Source organism: Canis aureus, chromosome 7, assembly GCF_053574225.1.
Source record: "Canis aureus isolate CA01 chromosome 7, VMU_Caureus_v.1.0, whole genome shotgun sequence".
Lineage (NCBI taxonomy): Eukaryota > Metazoa > Chordata > Mammalia > Carnivora > Canidae > Canis > Canis aureus.
This window is the reverse complement of record NC_135617.1, coordinates 68495594-68519871: the sequence shown is the minus strand read 5'-3', so window position 1 is coordinate 68519871 and position 24278 is coordinate 68495594. Positions and strand designations below refer to the sequence as shown.

The window sequence follows — 24278 nt, the reverse complement described above, 5'->3', positions numbered from 1 at the left end:
GCTGCTATGTTGTGTAGTTTGAAACTGAGGTCTGCTGGGCTACATCATGGGTATGATGGAGTGAGCAGATTATAGGGGAGATAGAGTCTGAGAAGGGAGATGCTTTTCTTCTTTTGAGACCCTGGGAGAGGATTCCTGAATTCTGGTAGAGAGAGGAAGACGGATTAACTAACTCTCTGACTCTTAGTTACGTGTGCTGTGCTCAGTGGCAGGCTCCATATGCTCCTCATAGCTTCGTACACAAAAAGCCTGCAAGTTGTCTGAAGGATGTCTGCTTTTTTTTTTTTTTTTTTTTTTATGGTCCAAGCCCTTTTGCGGAGGCAGGATCTTCAGACATCTAGAGGAGGTTTAAAAAAAAGTGAATACACTAGGAATGTTGGCTTGGCTCCACAGCCTCCCAGGATCTATTTGTACTTGGCATTGAATGGAGGGTTTTTTTGGTGTGTGTATTTTCTTTTCTCGTGTATTTATGGATGTTAATATGAACCATTCAGCCAGGTCTATGAAGTCTGATAGAGGTTGGTCAGAGTTTGGTTTTAGATAAGTTTTCCTCTAGTTTTTCTTTCAACAAAATCCTTATGCATTTATTGGCCCCAGAGACCTGTGTCCTCAGTACTCACTACAGTCCTCATAAAGTCGTTGAAGATTTGTACAAATTTTTTACTTCAGAAAGCTTCTACAGTGGTGAACATAGTTGCTTTAAAAAAAGCTTCTACAAGTGCAGTTTCCCTGTTTTTCCAACCTTTAACCCTTCCTAAAGGAGACATTCTTTGGGGGCAAGTTGTTAAGTTTCGTGTTTCTCTGCAGCACTGCTATTTCTGAATGTGGTTTGGCAACCACTGACAAAGGGACTTTTGGGTTTCCAAATGGGTGGCTCCTGCTATTTCAAGAAAATCTGTGTGAAACAATCAAGGACGTGGAGGAGGAGGCAAAATGATAGAGACAAAGGCATAAGAATCTGCTAGTATATTTATCAATATTATCCGATCTTAGAAGAGTCTTAATTGCCTCTAGTGTCATTCTTATTTTTCCTAATTATGTCAATCTTTTTTGCCTCTTTGTTGTTGAAGACTAATTTTTAAAAATTGGCGCTCAGCAGTTACTATTTTGTTTATTTCTCTTAGTCTTTTAAGTGTTCTCATATTTCTTCCTTGCATTTATTTACAAGGAGACATTGAATTCTTAGTACCTTACCAGTCTGTATGAATTATAGTTACACATTACTCTTTTCTTTTTCTCAGAAGCCTTGACTGTCTTAGCAGACTCTTGATTTCTTTCCTGTCCCCCATAAATGATTATTTCTTAATAAAATCCATTTGTTTGGGGCCTTCGGTAAACCCTCTTTTAATATATTTTTCTCCTCCTAGTTTCTGTAGAATGGCTTTACTGAAGTCCTATATGATAGATGACATGAGAGGTGCAGGAAAAAGGAGTCTCATTGGTCCCTGGTCATGACCAGATACTGAGCATGTAATTAGGCCTTGGAGCAAAGGCCTTCACACATTGTGTATGATAGCCCTATGGACCCAGGGCTAAAAGAGTAAGAAACTTAGCACCTTTCTAGAGAAATAGCTGAGAAACCATGGAGGCCTCAGTGATAAAACATGAAGGAAGAGCCTTTTCCCCAAGAATTAGAGAATTTTATTTTTTTTATTATTATTATTTTTTAAATTTTTATTTATTTATGATAGTCACACAGAGAGAGAGAGAGAGAGAGGCAGAGACATAGGCAGAGGAAGAAGCAGGCTCCATGCACCAGGAGGCCGATGTGGGATTCGATCCCGGGTCTCCAGGATCGTGCCCTGGGCCAAAGGCAGGCGCTAAACCACTGCGCCACCCAGGGATCCCGAGAATTTTATTGAGGGTGATTTTGTTCATAGAATTCTGGTGAACTGTGTCTGGAAATGAGAAAACTGAGGAAAAAGTAATTTTAGCTTGAAGCTGGGTTCAGGGGTGGGGAGTGCTCTTTGGGATTCAGACCAAATGGAGCTGTCTTTAGTTCTTTAGAGCAGTGATTATCAACCAGGAATGATCCTCCCCATTCTCTGACATTGATGATGTTTGTTGTCAACGATGCAGGGGTGGGGAGTGGTGCTACTGGTATCTAGTGGGATGCTATGAATATATACAATATACAAAACAGTTACCCCAGGGATGCTATGAATATATACAATACACAAAACAGTTACCCCAAACCAAGAATTATCTGGCCAAAATATCAGTAGTGAGAAAGTTGAGAAACCCTGCTTTAGAGAGAGTCTTGAGAGCTTTTCACCAGGAGGGATTAGAATTAGGAAGACTAGAGGAGGCTGTAAAAACACTCGGATCTTATTATATGCACTAACGTGTCCAGGCTAACATGAAGCAAAACTATGACTAAGGTTGTATTTGTGTATTTCTCGCTCTGGTGTAGTTTTGTCTTCTGATGATTACAAGTTATAGAAAAGAAATTTTGATGTTCCTAGCCACTGGTGTGCTATCCTGCAGAGGACATAGGTGAGGGATGCTCATCAGTAACAGTGGCAGAACATTCTGGAGTCTTGGACTCTCCACAGCAGTCTCTGGGTGACGGCCGCTTGGGAAACTTACTTGTGGTAGTTGAGAAACAACTTTGATGGCTCATGGCCTCCCTTGACCATCCATAACCTTCTGTTGGATTGGTTTGAGGAAGAAAGACAGCCCCTCAAATGTTTCTAGGATTTTCTGAAAGTACAGTGTTCTCAGCCTCTTAGAGCCATTCCTCTTGGGGCTAATGATGTTAGATGTGTGATTTCTGTCTTTGACTTATACTAGTGCAGGGATGGGAGAATGTTGATGATGCCAAAGATCCTTTCTTTAAGGAGACATCATCATTTAATTCGTAGTTTCCAAAATGGAACCTTTTGAATTGTTTTGTGACTCCCTTCTAATTTGTGTCATAGCACTTATTCGAATTCTTAAAACAAGTATTTCTTACCATTGAATCCCAGATCCCAAAACTGTGGACTTTGAGGTGCAGAGTGTGTAGACAAGGAGACAAAATGTGTTCTATCTCCGTACTTGAGGTGGATTTTTATATTGGAACACTCACATTAGTCAGATGTTAGTTTAAAGAGTTTATGGCTCACTCATGGACGGCCTTGTTACCCTGGTTCCAGCCTCCCAGGAGGAGAAAATCTCCTCTTTCAGCTGCTGCTAGACACTAGAACCAGTCCCTGATTGTGGGTTTGACCTTGTTTCTTGTCATCAATTAACCAGGTATTAGTAGTGTGCAGCTTGGGGTTGGGCTGTAGGGCATATAGACATGAATCCTGCTAGCGAGTAACTTAAAATCATGGTGCAGTATAAAGCAGTGTGTAATTATTATATAGTGATTAGGAGTACAGGCTCTGGCACCAGGCTTGAATCCTGACTCCAGGGCTTTCTGCTGTGTATTTTGAGGCAGATAGGCTAAGTTTGCCTCAGTTTGTCCATTTGTAAAATGAGAATAATTCCATTAGGTTGTTGTAAGGATTAAATTAACATAAAATATTTGGAATGGTGCCTAGCACATACTAAGTATTCAATGACTTTTTTTTTTTTACATGAAGAGGTACAAAATATAGGAACTAGAGGAATTCAGAGGAGGAGGAGGTAAGTTGAGGCAGATGTGGTCAGAAGAGGTTTCATTGGTGGGCCTTGACATGAGCTGTAGGTTTGAGTCGGGCAAAGAGAACATTGTGCATGAGGGTAAGAAGGGACTTGATGTGTTTTAGAAGCTATAAGGAAACATTAAGGTAATGGGAATTTAGTTTGGGTTATGTGATTTTATGTGTGGGAGGTGGGAGAGATTGATAAAATCTAACACTATTCTAAGGGTTCGTTACTATAGAAGGGCACCAGGGGCAATTTGGGTCACAAGGCATTTCTGAGCTGTGGAATGACATAAGGACCCAGAAATTCAAACAGATGAGTCTGGTAAACTGAGAGAGTGGGTTGAAGTAAGGAGAATGACAAGGGTCAGAAGGCCAGCTAGGAAGCTGTTCTGTAAATTATCTCATCTGGGTCAAGACTAAGTGATAGCCATGGGAATAAAGAGGAAAGGATAGGTGTAGGTAGTCTTTTGAAGTAGTGCTAACATATAGGACTTGATGCTTGTTGGAGACACAGGGGGAGACAAGTATGAGGTGAGCTGAATCTTCCATCCTGTACGAATGGCTGTGTAAAAATCTGGTCAGAGAGAGAATGAAAAGGAGGAGCAGGTTAGGGGAAGGTTTCATGAGAAACAAGAAAGTAGTTACCCCTCACAACCAAGAGCAACTCTAAGAGCAGCTCCATTCCCCAAACTGAGAGGACTTCCTTTGGGCTGCAATTTGCATGCAGGAGCAGTAGGCAACATTAGCATTTCCCCTGCTTGTTCAGGGCGTTCAGCTTAACTTGGTCTGCTGTAAGCATGGCCCAGACTTGGCACTTACCGTAGCACTTAGTGGCTACTGTTCAACTTGACTGCCAGTTCCCCCAGATACTCTTGAGCACAGGCTTCTCAGAGAATTGGGTGGTATTTGGGCCACAGCCCTGTTTTCCCTGAGGGAGCCTCTGAACCTTGATAGAGGTTGGAGATACTATCTCCCCTTCCCTGTTTTCACAAACCACAGACTTCTGCTGTTTCAAATATCTATAAAAAAAACTCGGTTACCATGATAAGGCACCAATGGTGATATGATTGCTTTTGAGATTGCAAAGGAAGAAACATAGTGGAAGAAGGGGAGCAGACTTGCAGAGCCCCAGGCACCACAGGATTGTCTGAAAGGTCTCAGATTTTCATGCTTGGAATCACTCTGTCAGGAGCACTCTGTCACAGAGATGACACTGCAGTCTTCTGATAAGGAAGGGCCCTGGCCTCCCCCAGGCCAGGGCTATAGCCCAAAAGCCCAAATAAAGGCATTATCCCAGCAGGGGGGATTGGGCTAAGGACCTTCTCCATATTTGCTTTGTTTCAGTGATTCTTTTTTGAACAGATTTTTGGTTTGTCTTTGTTTTCTGTTTTTTTCCTTCCCTGCTTTGTGTCAGACACTGTTCTAATATTTTCCAGGTACTGGCTCATTGAATCTTCACAACAATCCCATTTGAGGAGGATACAGTTGCTACCCTATTTTATAGATGAGGAAACTGAGGCACAGCATGGCCGAGCACCTTGCCCACAGTTGCACATCTAGTACTGTGGCTGGGGTTCAAATCCTGGCAGGCTAGCTCTTGGGTCTCTGTTCTTCGTTACCTTGTCTCCTGGGCTCTCATCGGTTAGCTGGGGCCATCGTTTTTAAGGTGGCATTTTCTCTTTCCTCTTTTAGAGGAATTTGTTTTAGGAATGTCACATATAATGTAAGAGGGAATGGGTGCTTTTTTGAGTCCTATAGACCTGCTGTGAAGACTAGCTGTGCTCCCTTATTCACTATGTAACCTTGGGCAGGTCTCTTAACCTCTTTTAGCCTCAGCTTCTAAGTCTATGTAACAAAGATAAGACTGGTCATGAAGATGTAAGACAGTTTTTGTAAAGTGCCTAGAATTTAGCAGTTGCGGGGTCTTGAGCCCACAGGATTCAAACCCTAGCCACGGTACTAGGTGTGTAACTCTGGACAAGGGGCTTCACCATGCTGTGCCTCAGTTTCCTCATCTGTAAAATAGGGTAACAACTGTACTCTCCTCATAAGAGATCTTTGTATAGAGAGGGAGAGAGAGATATCAATGACAGATAACTAAAAAAGAAAAATCTCTTTCATGGATTTCAGAAGTCCTACAACAGCAACACAGAGAGTAAACCAGAATTATATGGGAAAAAGGTAAAAGTGAGGCCTAATAGAGACTTTTTAGGTCTCTGGGTCTCATAACTAAAAGTAATGGTTATATACCTGAAACAAATGTAGCATTGTATGGTATCTATACTTCAATTAAAAAAACTTTTTGGGGTGCGTGGTGGCTCAGTCAGTTAAGTGTCTAACTTTTGATTTCAGCTTGGGTCACGATCTCAGGATAGATCGTAGATCGATTGCCACATTGGGCTCTGCACTCAGCATGAAGCCTGCTTAAGATTCTCTCATTCTAACTCTTCCCACCCCTCATCACATGCGTACACTCTTTCTCAAAGAACAAGACAAACAAAACAAAACACCTCTTTAAAATAATGAAAGTAATGGTTAACCAATACAATCTTTATAGTAAAGAGAGAGAGAAAATATTTCAAAAGCATAAAAAAAATGAAGAAAAAATTTTAAGCAAACTGGCAGATGGCTAAATACTCCAATGACAATGGTAAAGAACAAAACTACCTCTACTAGGATAGATATCTGGATGATTACTCATTTTTCATTACTTTTAGGGGGAGGACTTAGCAAGGGAGGAGGGGTGGTAGGTTAATCTCTCCAAGGCTGTGTTTGGAAGGCCAACAACTGAAGTAGGTAAAGCTTAGGAAAGGAATGGAGAGAGAAGTTTCTGTGAGAAGGAAAGTAAGTGGATGGTCCTGGAGGCAATACAAGCGCAAGCTGCAGAGCCCAGCAAAACAGGATTCATACTCCAGCCTTACCACATATTCTCTGTGTGACTCGGGCAAGCTGTTGAATTCTTTTAAATCCCAGATTCCTATAAAATAGGGATGTCAATGTTTACTGCACAGAATTCCATTAGGGTTGATGAAGATGACTGTGGCAGGCCCTAATTGTCTTTCCCCCTTCTTTTGGCCTTCTTCCCTGTTCTTCTGCTCGTCTCTAATGAAGCCAGTTTCTCTGCCTTTGCACAATTTCCTGTCATGGAAATTAACAGCAATTTTGCAAACTTAGGAATGTTATGTCTTCTAAGAAGTATCATTTGCTTCATACCCTGATAGCTACCACAGATGTAGCCAAGTCCCCTTCCTAGTTGGTAAGCTACCCATGAGAAGTGACCCTTCTTCCTTAGTACTTTGGTATAGGGGACGGTTTTATGCTTATCTCAAATAAAGGCTTGGACCTTCATGCTTTCTTAGCTTTGAGATTTTTCAGAAACATGTTTTATCTTTGTAAAAAGAATCTGTATCCCCTCCCTTTCTGCTTTTTTTGCTCCTTACAAATGACATTATTTCATGGAGCTACCAAGTCTTAAGAAGTATTTAAATCTTATAAAAACCTGGATGACTTAAAATGGTTGAAGGAGGGAACTGCTGTACCTTTTCTTCCAACCAGTCTAGGTTGAGGATGAAGCCAATTTGCTGAGTTCTTTTTCCTTCATTTAGGAAAGTCTCTTATAGTCTACATGCAAGCCTGGGAAAATCCACACTCAGATGAATGTATGACAAATAATACCCCTTTATGTTCTGGACACTTCCAAAGAGCTAACGGGTAGAGAAATGGTTGTGTAAGAAGCAAAAAATAGAAGATTAATAATCAAAGTTTTTTTTTTCTGTAAGATCTCTTTTTCACAATAATATATTTTTATGAGTGAATCTGTTGTGTTTGTAAAATAGAGACTGTAGGAGAACCACCTGTATTTATTTCTGCAATTCCATGGTAATAGCCACTATGCAGAATAGGTAGTGTTGAATGATGACTCAACATTTTACTATTCTCACACTTTCAGATAATGTACACTTATCTTTATCTTTTCCTTCGTTTTATGTATTACTTTCTAACTGAAGAATCTGTATGCATACCCTTTAGATCAGAGGCTTGGAACATTGACTGTATTTGAGTCTGTATTCAAAGTTTAATAAACATATATTGCAGAAGAGTGTGTTACCCTAAAACAATCAATAGCTTCTGGAGAAGAGATGAGGTGAACTGTTATAGGCTGAGGCTTCCAGCAGCCAGTTGGATGACTGTGGGTAGTTCTGACACAGTTTAAGATAACAGAGAGAAACTGAGGATCTGGAATGGAATTAGGCCTTCAGTTCTAGCCTCAACTCTGCCTTAGAGTCATTTCTCCCCTTTTGACCATGCTTTTTTCATATATAATATAAGGGAGTTGGTTTGGATGCTTCCTAGGGTCCCTTCTAGCTCCAAAGCTTCTGATTCTTAGCAGCTTTCTGCTTGTATTAGAGACAAGACAGATACAGGTTCATAGGCCATAATGTGTGTGTTATTCTTGTCCTTTAACTTGGTCATATCGACCAAATGGTGTGTGGTGGTGGTGCTTTTTCTTAAAGCTTATTGAGGTATATTTCACATGCTATAAAATTCACCTACTTAGAGTATACAGTTTAGTAGTTTATAGTATAGCCACAGCCTTGAACAGATATCACCATAGTCTTATTTATTTTTATTTTTCTTAAAGATTTTATTTATTTAGATGGAGAGAGAGAGCATGAGCAGACAGAGGGAGAAGCAGCCCCCTCACTGAGCAGAGAGCCCAATGCAGGGCTTAATTCCAGGACCTGAGATCATAACCTGAGCCTAAGGCAGATGCTTAACCGACTAAGCCACTCAGGTGCCTCATCACATAGTCTTAATTTTAGAACATTTTTTATCATTCCCAAAAAGAAACTCCCATACACATTGGAATTCACTCCCCATTTCCTCCAATCTCCCCAGGTAACTACTATCTTTCTTTTTCTATGGATTTGCCAATTCTGGACATTTCATACAAATGGAAGATAAAAACAGATAAAAGAAGAAACCTGGGGGTACCTGGGTGGCTCTGTTGGTTAAGCGTCTGCCTTCGGCTCAGGTCATGATCCCAGGGCCCTAGGATGGAGTCCTATGTCATTGGGCTCCCTGTTCAGCAGGGAGTCTGCTGTTCCCTCTCCCTCTGTTCCACCCCTCCCCGCCCCCATGCACTCTCTCTCTCAAATAAATAAAATCTATAAATGAATGAATGAAGAAACTCAAGCAACCTGGTGTGTGAAATAAGCGGAAAAAGTGATCCATGACAGTCTGGATTGTGCCTGGAGTCTTAGCGTAATGTTTTCCGGGTTCGTCTACATTATAGCAAGTATCGGTACTTCATTTTATTAAATTGCCAAGTAATACTTCATTGTATGGGGATGCCAGATTTACTTATCCATTCAGCTGATGAAAATTTAGATTGTGTCCATGTTTTGGTCATTATGAATAATGCTACTTTGAACATTAATGTACAAATTTTGTGTGGGCATAGGCTTTCATTTCTCTTGGAGTGAGTTGCTGAGTTCTATGGTAACTCTCTTTACCTTTTTCAGGACCTGATAAATTGTTTTCCAAAATGACGGCACCGTTTTTGCAGTCCCATCAGTGTTTGAGGGTGCCCGTTTTTTCTTATCCTTGCTAGCATTTGTTATTGTACATTTTATTTTAGCTATCCTAGTGGGCATAAAGTGATTTTTTATTTGCTTTTCCCTCATAGCTAATGATATTGAGCAACTTTTCATGTGCTTATTAGCCATTTGTATATCTTTTTTGGAGAGCTGTCTTTTAAAATCCTTTGGCCACATCTGATTAGTTATTTTTATTTTTATTGTTGAGTGAGAAGAGTGAGTCCTTTTTTAAAGTTTTTTTTGGCAGTGTGGAATTTAAATTTGTGTCACTGATCATTCCAGCACTACTTTGGTAGACTAAATATCACTGGTTAAATGGATTTTTTGAAGTCAATATTAGAAGTGGAAGCTTGAAAAGATTTTAAATGCAGGGTGGCCGAAGGGTCATGCATGGAGTGATGGGAAGAAGGTTGTTTTGTGGGTTTTTTTTGTTTTTTTGTTTTGTTTTGTGTTTATACATGGAAAAACTTTAAGTTTTCTGGAAGCAACTGCCCTTCCTTCAAACATTTGACTTCCTTTGATAGCATACCATGCCTGATTTCTTCCCACCTCCTTGTGGCTTTGACTGACATCTTCCAAAAGCGTTTTCAGGGCTAATGGCTTTGAAAAATACTAATGAATTAGATGGAAATTAATGCAATCAAACATTGTTTTCATTTGAGGATATTGTGGGTTTAAAAAAAAAAGGCAGTCAATAGCTGATATTTTATGGCTTGTTATTCCAGAAAGTGTGGCTCTAGACTGGTATACTGTGATATCTGGAGGAATGAGCTGGAGAAAGGGAGAAGAATGGAAGAACCAACCAAATAACTGTGTATGTTGGTAGATTGAAAGCTTTGTTTTTTCTTTTGCTCTCCTTAAAATTGAAGCATTTTTAAGAAAGTTGATGAGAAAGGAAACTCTCATCTTAGTTCCCAGGATACTTACAACACTAGGTGAAATGGGCTTCTATTCACCGAAGTCTTTGGAGCTTGCCTAGAGCTTGGTTAGCTTTAAATTATTTTGGCCTTATTCAAGGACCCTGTCTAGTTATTGTCCATGTTTTCATTTGCATGTGGGTATAGCTCAGGGGTCTTCCCTGTGCTCCTTCCCTTGGGACTTAACACAAGAAGAAAAAAAATCTTGCAATTTTGCCGCTTAGTGAGTGTTGGAAACTGGGCTTCATGACAAGTTGGCTCTGAACCAAGCTTCCTTGCTCTTACACATGTGAAACCTGTTTCTTTTGGCTAAGGTATTTAAAGAAAAAAAAGTATCTACATCTCAGCTAAAACAATCTTGCCCTACTCTCCTCCCTTTCCGTTACCCCGCTTCTCTTAAACTTGTTCCCTCTTTCTTCCTTCCCAATTTATTAAGACTGCTGTGGCTCACTTTTTCCAGTTAATTCAAAGAGCAGGCTGCTCAGGTTTCTTCTGTCGCATGTTTTTATCTCCCTTAGAGCAGTGGCCATGTTAGGCCATTTACATTCACTCTAATATAAGAAAATCTTTTTGAGTTTTGTCCTTTCAATATGCTTGGGAGATCTGACCCTGTTTTCATGCATGGGGATGGACTGATTTACATTTTTTAATGCCCATCTTCTGAATCCGAAGTAAGACTACCTAGTGTTTGCATTAAAAACTGCCAAGATTAAATGTGGAGCTGGGACTTTCTGACATTGTTGGACTTTATTGTTTGTACTTGAATTGGTGAAAGGAAAATGCTTACAGTAATAAGTTGGTATCCTCATTCCTGGGGTTTTTGACATCTGCTGTGTTAAAACTAAATCATGGAGGCATAAAACTCTTTAATATATGTTGTTAAAAGCCCCACTGGATAAAATACACATTAATATTTTATTTTATTTTATTTTATTTTATTTTATTTTTTATTTTATTTTTTATTTTATTTTTTTATTTTATTTATTTTATTTATTTTATTTTATTTTATTTTATTTTATTTTATTTATTTATTTTTTTTTTTATTTATAGAGACAGAGAGAGAGAGAGAGAGGGAGGCAGAGACACAGGCAGAGGGAGAAGCAGGCTCCGTGTAGGGAGGCTGACGTGGGACTGGATCCTGGGCATCCAGGATCACACCCCAGGCTGCAGGCGGCGCTAAACCGCTGCTCCACAGGGGCTGCCCACATTAACATTTTAATATTAAAAGTGTGATCGAGGGCAACCCCGGTGGCTCAGCGGTTCAGCGCTGCCTTCAGCCCGGGGCGTGATCCTGGAGACCCGGATCGAGTCTCATGTCAGGCTCCCTGCATGGAGCCTGCTTCTGCGTCTGCCTGTCTCTGCCTCTCTCTCTCTCTCTCTCTCTCATACATAAATAAAATCTAAAAAAAAAAAAAAGTGTCATCGATACCTCCTGTAGATCTCTGGCCACCACCAACTGTGTAAGAAGAACCATGAAAGAAAAAAGGTGCAAGTTACTTATTTAAAATAAATAACTTGGGTCACCTGGGTGGCTCAGTGGTTAAGCATCTGCCTTCAGCTCAGGTCTTGATCCCGGGGTCCTAGGATCGAGTCTTGCATGAGGCTACCTGTGAGGAGCCTGCTTCTCCCTCTGTCTATGTCTCTACCTCTCTCTGTGTGTCTCTCATGAATAAATAAATAAATCTTTAAAAATAAAATAACTCCCCCGTGAAGTGGTGATGGAGTTATCCTGTCCCCAGCAACTGGGAAGGGAGCTTTAGGAACTTGTTTTCAAGTGCTCAGCACGCCCTACTCTGTAGTGTGCATCCAAGAAGTATGCATCATAGGGAGAGAGGTAGATGAGGAAAGCATTGAAAGGGAAGAGGCAGTGTATATTTGGAGAAAGGCGATATTTTGCTGAATCAATGGGGATATGAAGCAGTGAAAAAGAAAGTAAGAATGGGAAGTATAAGTTGTGGCTGGACCACACAAGTAACCAATCTTTCACTGAGTCATTTTGGCCTCATTTTGAAGTCTGAGGGGTGCCACTGAAGGTTTTAGAGTAGCTTAGGAATGATTAGACTCTGGCTTTAGGAAAATTAACCTGGCAAAAATCTTTATAGTGTTCATCGTGGGGAAACTAAATTAGGACAAGGTGCTAGGGGGCAACCTGGGTTTAGCACCACCTTCGGGGCAGGGCGTAATCCTGGAGACCCAGGATTGGGTCCCATGTCAGGCTCCCTACATGGAGCCTGCTTCTCCCTCTGCCTGTGTCTCTCATGAATAAATAAATAAAAGTCTTAAAAAAAAAAAAAAGGACAAAGTCCCAGGGCCTAAAATAAGTCAGTTGTTTTGTAGCCTGTACTCTTCTAGAATTTGCTCTTTTATATATAATATATATATATATATATATATATATATAACTTTTATAATATAATCATATAATATATATTATATATATTATATATTTGGTCATATATATATATATCATGGACATGTTCCTTTGTCATTGAACTTTCTTTCTTTTTTTCTTTTCCTTTCCTTCCTTTCTAAAAGATTTTATTTATTTGAAAGAGAGAGTGAGCCAGTGAGAGAGAACACAAACAGGGGGAGCTAGATATACCACTTTTATTACCAATAAAAGTGTTTGACAGTTGTGGCCTTGAGCTGCAGCCAAATGAGCGCACTCATTTTAACATCTGAAGTGGACAACAGGCTTACAGACTAATCACTAGCAGAAGTGTCACAGGAGCCATTCCCTGAAGGGCAGGCTCTTTACTTCTTGGGATGGGACAGATCAGAAAACATGCTTCCTGCAGACTGAGAATACAAGTCTCTTTCACAGCTTCACTGAACTGAGTTCACAAGTGTTCTCAACAAACTCACTTAATTTGATCCTGTATGTTTCATCAGATTTGTGGAATTTGCTTGCAGATCTTGTTGCTTGAGAGGACATCTAGGTTGCAGTATGCATTTGTTAAATATTGTTATCACAAATTAGTCCAGTTTGCCTTAGCAATATTATGATAGGCACAATGGTGAAGTAAGGATTTAGTTGCCTTTTGCTATTTGCTTTCAAGCAATCAGAAGTAAAAAGAATAAGGCAGCCCGGATGGCTCAGTGGTTTAGTGCCGCCTTTGGTCCAGGGCGTGATCCTGGAGACCTGGGATTGAGTCCCATGTCGGGCTTCCTGCACGGAGCCTGCTTCTCCCTCTGCCTGTGTCTCTGCCTCTCTTTCTCTCTCTCTCTCTCTCTGTGTGTGTGTCTCTCATGAATAAATAAATAAAATCTTTAAAAAAATAAAAAGAATATGCTAAGGACAATAAATGCTTTGCATTTATTTGAATAGTGTTTGTTAATGGCTTCCTCATTCTGCTTCAAAGAAATATCTGCAAAGTATATGACAGTACAAAAGTCAACCACAGCAAGCTTGAACAGTCAGGAGTATTTTCTGTTTCTCTGCCCTTTTCATGTCTTGCTCATCTAAGAAACGTGACTGCTGCTCCCAGCACTTGTGGGCGGTGGCTGAAGCTGCTTGACTAGACTTTAAAGGAAGTGCTGTGGTACAAGCATAATGAGTTTTAGTCAACTTGATCCTGTTTAGATGGCCACTAATGCTCTCATTTCCAGATTTGACTTCGCAGGGACTATTCACTTATCTTTTGAGCCAAGAATAGTCCTAAGATAAGAGGTTATGTGGATTAAGAACAGAGTGCATTTTGCACCATCTAATGAGCACTTTGTGTCTCTAAAGTTGAGATTCCACAAAGGGAGCTCTGGAAAACAACTGCCCATAAATTTAGAAGATACTGAAAAGATTAATTATACATTCCTTATCTCACTGAGCACCCTGAGCTGACCGATATAGTTCACTGACCTGAAGATGGATCCAAGAAGTCTGGAATGTGCTGTTTCACATTGTTTCTCTTGAGAAATGTATTTGATCAATGTGCAGAGCCTTCGGGGCAATACACTTGGTATGACCTTTATCCTTGAGGTACCTATGGGAGTCTGTATGTGACATACACGATGAGGATGAGGATTTGGAGGAAAAATGGAAATGAGAGATGATTTACATTGTATCAGTCTATATAACTGAGAAATACTCTTTTCTGATTATTCTTAGTAGACAGTCTTTTCTATACATTTGATATAAAATTGAGCCAAGATTAGGAATGCTACTAATCCTAACTTTTCTAAAACAATATAATTTTAAAATTATTAAGATAATGCATCTTCATGATGGGAAAAGTCAGTATAAAAATCTATAATGTCTCTTTATTCCTTCAGTTTTTTCAGTTCTATGAATATATATATTTTAAATTTTTTTCCTATGCTTTACAAATATATTCCATTTTTGTTTTGATAATGATACATAATTTGCAGTATAAAAATCTATAGTGTCTCTTTATTCCTTCAGTTTTTTCAGTTCTATGAATATATATATTTTAAATTTTTTTCCTATGCTTTACAAATATATTCCATTTTTGTTTTGATAATGATACATAATTTGCAGGTTGGGTTTCTTTACTTAACACATTGACATTAGTTAATTGAAGGATTTTTTTAAATCACCAATGAGTATTGAGTCAACAAATATTTTGTATCTAATGAAAGGAACATATGATTTTTCTTCTTTAATATGTTAATAGATACATCAGATTTGATGTTCAACACTCCTGACATTCTTTTTTTTTAATTTAATTTAATTTTTTTTTTTTAATTTTTATTTATGATAGTCACACACAGAGAGAGAGAGAGGCAGAGACATAGGCAGAGGGAGAAGCAGGCCCCATGCACTGGGAGCCCGACGTGGGATTCGATCCCGGGTCTCCAGGATCGCGCCCTGGGCCAAAGGCAGGCGCCAAACCGCTGCGCCACCCAGGGATCCCCACTCCTGACATTCTTAGTATCACTTTAGTCAGTCCTTAAAATGAACAGCTGCTCTTTTTTAAAGACATTTCAGAGATGTCACCAAGCAGCAGTGTGTGACCTGGGCTAGGATACCTGAGAGGGGCGTGGTCTGACTTAGGCTGGAAATAGGGCTGAGCACACAGTGTAGGAGTCAGGAAATTGAATTGAGATCCGACACTTTGGGAGCTGTTCTCAGTGTAGTTGTTGGTGGTTAGAAGTTATACCTTTATTAAGAAAAAAAAGAAGGAGAGAGAGAAAAGAAGTGATACCTTATTAGGGGTTAATAATATCATCAGTCTACAAAGTATTGGATCTAAGGAACATTGTCCTAGTTGTAACCTTGAGGAGTTTGCATACAGAGAGGTTTTAGCACTATGACTGCTTTCAATTTTTGGAGTTTATTATGTCTAATTTTCTTTCAGAGTCCTTTGGGGAGATGTCTTAGTGGCCAGGTGGAATTTCTCATGCCATTCTGCAATTAAAATATTTGGGTGTCTTTCAAGTACTAGGTCACAACCATGGTCATTTCATTTCTTCGAGGAATCTGATTCCAAGGGTAAATTTCTCTGCTTTACCAGCTCTTTCTAGAATAACTGGTGACTTAGCAGTACATGACAGAGTAATTGGAGATGTGCTGTGAACAGTCATCATAAGTGCCAGAGCTCAAGTACTCTTGGGTTTATATGGTCTAGATTTAAGATTAGTAGCTTGAAAGAGATGTGATCTGTTGGCTTCTCAGAGCTAAGACAGTTTAAACATTTAGGTTTCATGCTCCCAATCTAAAGAGTGACTGAATGGGTGATCTCTACAGTTTCTTTTATCTCCATAATATTTCAATTTTGTGTAATCGCACCCACTTCTCTTAGACTCATCCCTCAGTTGAGAACTGAAGATTGCAGGCAGGGGTGGGAAGTTAGCATCTTGGCTTGTGTTTAAATTGTGTCACCCTTGTTGGCTTATGCCCCGTTTCATTCTGATGCTGATTTTTGTCTTCCCAGGTTTTGGACTATACATTGCTATTTCTGGCATTAGTGTTCATTTTTTAGGGACTGTGGGATTTTTTCAGTAGACTTAATTTTTAAATTTATAGAAAAAATTGCTCAAAGGACAGATTCCTATATACCCCTTCCACTCCCTCACCCCCACAGTTTATTATTAACATGCTATATGCATGGTATTAGCATTCTGACTGTGTGATACGCTTGTTATAATTGATGAACCAATATTGATATGCCATTATTAACTACTCTACTAGGGTTCACTCTGTGTTGCACAGTTTTGACAAATGCATAATGTATATACCCATCATTACAATAATCATACAAGATAATTTCACTGACCTAAAAATAACCTGTGTTTCATCTATTTACTTATCCTCCACACCCCCCTGAGTCCCAGGCAACCTCTGATCTTTTACTGTCTTTAATTGTTTTGCCTCTACTGGAATGTCATATACAGTTAACCATTGAATAACATGGGGGTTAGGGGTACTAACAGTCAAAAATCTGCATATAACCTTTGCCTCCCCCCAAACCTATACTAATCTCTCACAGTAGGCCAAAAGCCTTTCTAACAACATAAACACTTGATTAACACATATTTTGTATATTGTTTGTACTGTATACTGTATTACTACAATAAAGTAAGCCAGAGTTAAGAAAATCATAAGAGAAAATATATTTGTATTATTGTACTGTATTTATTTTTTAAAAATCCATGTATAAGTGGACCTGCTCATTTCAAATCTGTATGTTCAAGGGTCAACTGTAGTTATTAGACTATATGTTGCCTTTCCAGACTGGCTTCTTTCACTTAGTAATGCACATTTAAGTTTCCTCTATGTCTTTTAGGCTTGATAGCTCATTTCCTTTTAGCAGAATAATATTCCATTTCCTGGGTGTAGCAAAGTTTATCCATTCACCTACTGAAGGACATCTTGGTTGCTTCCAAGTTTTGGCAATTATGAATAAAGCTGGTATAAACATTCATTTGCAAGTTTTTATGGACATACATTTTCAGCTCATTTGAGTACTTCAAGTGCAATTACTAGATCATATGGTAAGTCTATAGTTTTGTAAGAAATTGCCAAACTTAACTTTCAAAGTGATTGTTCGCATTCCCGATCACTTCGCATTCCCACAGGCAATGAATGAGAATCTTGTTGCTTCACATCTTCACCAATATTTTGTGTTATGTTTCTGATTTTATTTAATTGTAGTTTAATTTGCAGTTCCCTAATTCCCTAATTCAACATGTGATGTTGAGTATCTTTTCATATGCTTTGTTACCACCCATATGTCTTCTTTGGCAAGGTGTCTGTTCAGATCTTTTGCCTGTTTTTAAGTTGCATTGTTTGTTTTCTTATTGCTGAATTTTAAGAGTTATTTGTATGTATTGGATACATGTCCTTTATCAGATATGTGTTTTTCTCCCAGTCTGTGTCTTGTCTTTTCATTCTCCTAACAGTCTTTTTCAATGAGCAGACTTTTTTTATTTCAATGAAGTCCAGCTTATTAATATTTCCCTTCATGGCTCATGTTTCTGATGCTGTATCCATAGAGTCCAAGCTCATCTAGATTTTCTCCTATTATCTTCTAGAATTTTATAGTTTTGCATTTTACATTTAGGTCTATGATCCATTTTATGTTCATTTTGTAAGAGATATAAGGTCTATGTCTAAATTCATTTTTTGCATATGGATGTCTAGTTGTTACAACACCATTTGTTTTAAAGGCTATCCTTTCTCCATTGAATTACTTTCGTTCCTTTGTCAAAGATTCATATATTTCTGTGACTATTTTTGGGCTCTGTGTTCTATTGATCTTTTGTCTGTTTGGTGGTAGTGTTGTTTTTGTTTGTTTTTGTTTCTGCCAATACCAAACAGTCTTGATAATTGCAGTTTCAGTAAGTCTTGAAGTCAGATACTGTCAGTCCTCCAACTTGTTCTTCTCCTTCAAAGTTGTGTTAGCTATTCTGTCTTTTGCCTTTCCATTAAAACTTTAGAATCAGTTTATTGATATCCACAAAATAACTTGCTGAGATTTTGATTGGGATTGTTGAATCTATAGATCAGTTTGGTAAGAATTGATATCTTACTAATATTGAATCTTCCTATTCATGAACATGGAATGCCTCTCTATTTAGATCTTTGATTTCTTTCATCAGAGTTTTATCATTTTCCTCATATAGATCTTGTTCATATTTTGTTAGATTCATACTAAAGTATTTCATTTTGCAGTGCTAATTATTGTAAGTGGTGTTATGTTTTTAATGTCAACTTCAGTGGTTCATTACTAGTATCTAGGAAAGCAATTGACTTTTGTATAGTTTGTGTCCTGCACCCTTACTATAATTACTGAGTTTTAGGAGGATTATTTTTTGATTCTTCAGGATTTTGCATGTTATGTTTTATTTCTTTCCCAATCTGAATACTTAAAAATTTTTTAAAAAAATAATCTCTATCCCAATATGGGGCTCAAACTCATGACCCTAAGATCAAGAGTTGCACACTTCTCTGACTGAGCCAGCCAAGCACCCCTCAATTGGAATACTTTTTATTTCCTTTTTTTAAGTAGGCTTCACCCTAACTCACGACCCTGAGATCAAGACCTGAGCTGAGATCAAGAGTCGAATGTTCAACCATCTGAGCCACCCCTTTGTTTTTCCTTTTCTTACTGCATTAGCTAGGACACTGAGTAGGAGTGATGAAGGGGGGACATCCTTGTTTTGTTCTTGATCTTAGGGGAAAGCATCTAGTTTCTCATCATTAAGTATGATATTAGCTACAGGTATATTTATTCTTAATCAAATGTGGAGGCTCTTCTTTATTCCTAATTTTCTGAGAATTTTTATCATGAGGGGGTGTTGGGTTTTTGTCAGATGCTTTTTCTGCATATCTTGATATGAACATATGATTTCTCTTCTTTACCTTGTTGATATGATAGGTTACATTAATTGATTCTCAAATGTTGAACCACTCTTGTATACCTGGAATAAATTCCACTCAGTCATGGCATATAATTCTATTCATGTATTGTTATGTTTGATTTACTAGTCTTTTTTTGAAGATATTTGCATCTATGTCATGAGAGAAAGTGGTCTGTAATTTTCTTTTCTTGTAATATCTTTGTCTGGTTTTGGTATTAAGGTAGTGCTGGCCTCTTCAAATGAGTTAGGAGGTCTTCCCTTTGCTTTGCTTTTCTGGAAGAGATTGCAGAGAATTGGTATCATTTCTTTAAATGTTTGGTAAAATTAATTAGTGAAACCATCTGGGCATGGTGCCTTGTGTTTTGTAAGGTTATTAATTTTTATGTCAGTTTTTAAACTAGATATAAGACCATTCAGATGATCTATTTCTTGTGTGAATTTTGGTAAGAATTCATCTATTTCCTTTTTTTCTTTTTAAAGATTGTATTTATTTATTTGAGAGAGAGAGAGCACATAAGCTGGGTGAGGGGCAGAAGGAGATAGAGAAGTAGACTTTTTGCTGAGCAGGGAGCCCAACGCGATGCGGGGCTCAATCCCAGGACCCTGAGATCGATCATGACCTGAGCTGAAGGCAGATACTTAATTGACTGAGCCACCCAGGTACCCCCTCTCCTTTTAAAGATTGATTGATTGATTTGAGAGAGCATTCACAAGCAAGGGGGAAAGGGCACAGGGAAAGGGAGAGGATCTCAAGCAGACTACCCGCTGAGCATGGACCCCTCCCCCCTACATGGGGCTCTATCCCAGGATCCTGAGATCATGACTGGAGCCAAAATCAAGAGTCAGACACTTAACTAACTGAGACACTCAGGTGCCCCCCAAATTTGTCTGTTTCATGTAAATTATGAAATTTGTGGATATAGAGTTGTTTATAATCTTTTATTATCCTATTAAAGTCCATGGGATCAGTAATAATGACTCCTCTTTCATTTTTGATGTTAGTAATTGTGTCTTCTCTTTTTTTTCCTTGATTAGCCTGGCTAGACATTTATTAATTATATCAATCTTTTCAAAGAACCAGTTGGAAGGACGGGATTTTTGGTTCATGTTATAGGTAAGAGGCATAATCTTGACTTTGAGTCAGTCTCTAAATTTTTGCCAGTAATCGCTGTATTTGTGTGTGCACAAAGGCATAAGTATGAAGATCTAATACAGAGATATCATTAGAACTTTTTAAGGACTTTCATTAATAAGACTAAGGCTTTCATTATTAACAGAATGGTGGGTCAGGGAGAACAACTTTGCTTGCTGGCTCCCTATGCTAGCTATGTATCACTGGGCAAGTGACTTCACCTGTCTTTAGTTTTATGTACTAATCGCTTCTCTGAGCATGTTAAAACTTGTAGCGCGCAAGTTCTTATTTTACTGTTTAGAATGAAAAATAGAGCTAACATAAAGTGTCTAATATATACCTAGTAGACTCTGTTTGCAGCTATTGTATTTCTAAAACACATCTTAGACTCATTAAAGATTCTCTGGGTTAAAAAAAAAAAGATTCTCTGGGTTTCTTCATACTCTAGGTCTTTGGGAAGTGATAAGGGCTTTCCTCTTATTCATTGATATGTGAAGCTGTATTTCTTCCCATAGAGAGTTTTTGGTTTTTGTAAATGGCTGCCTCTTGACTTGTACATTTAAAATTTGAGAAAGAAAAAGTTGTTTGTGGGAAAGCCATCCAGTTTGGGAAACTATTTTCCAGCCTTTATGGTCAAGTCTCTTATTTCTGATTTGGTAGATACTGGACACAGCATGGCCTTGCTTTTTCTGTCAGGTGTTTTGCCATGGTTCCTAGTCATCCAGTGTGAGTGCTGATTTTTGGCCAGACTCCAAGGACAGGGTAATGGGTGCTTTTGGGGAAAGGTAGGAAAGGAATTGGGCAAATAGCACAGATTTGGGAGGCTGATTAAATGCAGATCGCAGCAGAGTTCCTGAGACAGGCTCTGGGATTAAACTAGATTGAAACATAGTACAAATAGAGACAAAAAAGTGAGTGGACTTAGTTAAAGCCAAAAGTTCTGTTGTTGTTTTGTTTTGTTTTGTTTTTAATTTTCCAAAGTAATGTGCCTTGTTTAGCTGTTTGCACTAATGGAAATTGCAACTAGGTGGCTACAGCACTTACTAAGTTAGGGAGAAATGACTTTAAAAATTAGTTTTTTGGGGTTTTTTTTTTTTAAGATTTTATTCATTTATTAGTGAGAGACAGAGATAGAGAGAGAGAGAGGCAGAGACACGGGCAGAGGGAGAAGCAGGCTTCACGCAGGGAGCCCGATGCGGACTCAATTCCGGGATCCAGGATCACGCCCTGGGCCAAAGGCAGACGCTCAACCACTGAGCCACCCAGGTGTCCCTAAAAATTAGTTTATTTTTTATTTTTATTTTTTAAAAGATTTTATTTATTTATTTATGAGAATACACAGAGAGGAGAGAGAGAGAGGCAGAGACACAGGCAGAAGGAGAAGCAGGCTCCACGCAGGGAGCCCGACGTGGGACTCAATCCCTGGTCTCTAGGATCACGCCCTGGGCTGAAGGCAGCGCTAAACCGCTGAGCCACCCGGGCTGCCCTCTAAAAATAAGTTTAATCAGAAAAGCTTAACACAGCAAAATTCATCTGTATAACCTGTTAAGTATGTATTTTCAGAAATAATTGCCTTGTTTTCTTTAAGAACAGAGTGTGATTTTTAGATATGAAACCATCTGCTTGGGGGAAGTTACTTTGGCTATGTAGAATGAAAGCAGGGAGGGGGTTACTAGTAAAGTGATTCTGAGAAGGAGATAGTTACTTATATCCTGAGTCTCTTGGTTCAGAGTAGATGGTGGCACTTGAATAAGAAGTCTTGGTCATGGACCAGATGCCGGGGGTGGGGTGGGGGGGCACAGTTAGCCACAGCCGAGAGATTACTTGCTGCCCCTTAGCCCCCTCAGAGTGCTCTGGCTTCATCTGCAAACCTCATGGACTTCACCTCACCTCCTTTCCTTTCACCTGGCCTTACAGTACCAGACCATTCCTCACACTGGGATTTACCCATTCGCAGAATGACTCTGAGCCTTAACAATGAGAGTGTTTAATTGTGTGCTGGACTGAATGTTCAAACCTCTTGGTCACTTCATGAAGAGAAGAAGTAAGGGAAGGAAGGCAGGGAAGGTGATGGAAGGAGAGAGCTCAGGACAAATGTCATATGAGGAAGGAAGGAAGGTTTCTCCTCGCAGGTGGAATAGTAAAAAGAACATTTCACAGGAAGATAGGCGGCTTCCATTTTCAGTCTAGTTCAGCTATTTACTGGCTGTTTTCTTTTCTTTTCTTTTCTTTTCTTTTTTTTTTTTTTACTGGCTGTTTTCTTTTCCGCAGTTTTCCCGTCTCTAAATTAAAAGTTTTGGGCAAGATGGTTTTAGGCACTGGAGATTGAGAGAGGAATAAAAACAAGGCCCCTGCCCTTGAGGAGTTCATACTCTGATGAAGGAGACAGGTTTGTTGTAAGCAAATAAAACAGAGTATTGGAAGGTTTTGAATAGAGGACTATAAAGAAAAGCTGTGGGTGAAGTTAATTCAGTCTGAAAAGTGGGATGACATTTCACTGGGGCTTTGAAGGATGTTTGAGATTTCACAGAGTTTAAAATAGGATGAGTCAGAATAGCAAGCATAAAGACAGGTGACACGTAGCTGGTGTCCAGGATGTGTACAAGAGTGTGGAAGGTGGTAGAGTCAGGTGACTGGGTAACTGGGAAGGGCTTGGGAAGATCCTTATTGCATGGCAGACTACGAAGCTTTCCCCATAGGCAAGAGAGAGCCATCAAAAGCTCTTTGGGAGGAATATCTGATTGTGTACGTATTTTAGAAAGTTAATAGTGACAACATTGTAGAAAAAAAATTTTTTTTTAAGATTTTATTTATTTATTTGACAAAGAGAGAGAGTGTGCACAAGCAAGGAGAATGGGAGGGGAAGAAGCAGACTCTCCGCTGAACAGGGAGCCCAATGACCTGAGCCGAAGGCAGACGTTTAACCGACTGAGCCACCCAGGCACCCCAAAAGTGTTTTTTATTTTTTGTTGAGAGAGAGAGACTTAAGGCAATCAAGATCATTTTGGAGATTATTTCAGGAGTAAGATAGCAATTTTGGAAGTGGAGAGGAAGGGACAAATTTGTGAACAGTTTTAGGATGTGGAATATCTGGGATTCGGTAACCCCCTGTTGACTCACTCACCTCCCCTAACCTCACTGTCACTTAAACTAGAGGTAAAGAGCCATTATGTACAATTCCTACAACATCCCCTAAAGTCCACTAGCCTTTGAAATCACTGACTCATTTGTTCCCTTCCCCTGGGGACTGGTACTGCCCTCTTTTGGGCAAGCTTGTTCTTAGCCTCTGTAATTGAAGAGCTCCATTCAGAAGCAAATGGGAATAATTGATTTTCATCCGCCAGAGGCTGGAAAAATCAAACACCACAAGAGGTTTTTTTAAAAAGGAGGCCAAGTCCAGAAATCAATTTTCTCCATACTCCTTCTTAAAAGAACTCTTAAGAATCTCATAAACAGAATTTGTGTCCCTGAAATAGATCTGGCTTCACTTAAAAAAAGAAAAAAAAGAAAAAAGAAAAGGTAGGCGTGTATTTGGGGAGGGGTTAAAAATTGTCTCACTATTGATAAAACAGTAAGGAAGAGTTTGTTGAAGACCACTGCAAGTGAAAAAAGATGAGGCTCCCTTCTGAATATAACAAGGACAAGTAGGGATTTATAGCCAAGGAGCAGGGAGGGTAAAGGGTCAGGGGATGAAACATTCCTAAGAGGAAGCAGCAGGGTAGGGGGATTCTTGCTAAACTGACCTAACTGGATTCTTGCCAAAGGCAGGCCAAGGACTTAAACCGCAAAGGTGGGGGATGAGAAACTGTATCAGATAGGGTGGGGAAAGCTCTTGTTGAACTTAACAGGATTCTTGCTAAAACTTACCTCAGCAGTCCAAAGACAGGATGAGGACCAAAGTCAAGGCCTAGTTGAAAAGAATACTCAGAGGAACCTGACTAAAGTTTGGTCAAGGAGAGAAGTGAGTCTTTATCAGTTTGTGTATGTGTGTGTGTACGTCTGTGTATATATTTGTGTGTTCTATTACATAAGTAATGCATGACTCACTCCCCAGAACTCATCAGTCTAAACTGTTTGGTACATAGCCTTCCATATATAAGCAAAGGATTAGAAAAATACACCATTCCAACAGAAATGAGATCATACTCTATATACTGTTATGCAGGTGCATTTCCCACATCATATATCTTGCATG

The 24278-nt window shown here is 39.2% G+C and overlaps 1 protein-coding gene across 9 annotated transcripts in view; it reads left to right on the top strand.

The window, feature by feature from the left end:
- The window catches only part of ANKS1A (ankyrin repeat and sterile alpha motif domain containing 1A), a 178684-nt gene that overhangs the window by 33228 nt on the left and 121178 nt on the right, over window positions 1–24278 (top strand). Inside the window, exon 1 of one of the 9 annotated variants that reach the window (XM_077904348.1) lies at window positions 20007–20065. The exons of the other annotated variants lie outside the window; for them this stretch is intronic. The gene's annotated coding sequence lies outside the window, so the exon portion shown is untranslated. Of the gene's footprint in view, window positions 1–20006; window positions 20066–24278 lie in introns of those variants that run through there. 9 annotated transcript variants of the gene reach the window in all.